This window comes from Festucalex cinctus, chromosome 1, assembly GCF_051991245.1.
Source record: "Festucalex cinctus isolate MCC-2025b chromosome 1, RoL_Fcin_1.0, whole genome shotgun sequence".
NCBI classification, from domain to species: Eukaryota; Metazoa; Chordata; class Actinopteri; order Syngnathiformes; family Syngnathidae; genus Festucalex; species Festucalex cinctus.
In genome coordinates, this window is record NC_135411.1 from 19942353 (window position 1) to 19942758 (window position 406).

Below are 406 nucleotides of genomic sequence, written 5' to 3' on the forward strand. Positions count from 1 at the left end.
CCTGACTGAAACTTTGTAAAGCCCCCCCACCCTCCCACAGAGAGGAAAATATCCACCAAAGTAGACCCCCCCCCCCCTCAACTGTCGCTTATTCATCCATATAGAAGCCTGCAGTGTACACTCGACAGCCACCTGTGCAATCTACTAAGACCTACATCCACCGCAGGTGGTCGAGGCAGATTAAGAACACACCTATGTAGAAGGGAGTGGGATCAAACAAACGTAAGAAAAGGAAAAAAAATGAGATTTTGTTAATTGAGGGACGGTAGAGAAAAGGAAACGCTCCAAAGCAAGCAGCTATTCCGTTGTGCCCAAACCGAAGCGCTTCCCGGGATATTCCACATCAGACTGACAACATCACACAGACAACCTCTCGATCACTCCGTCAATCACCTCTCCCTCGCCG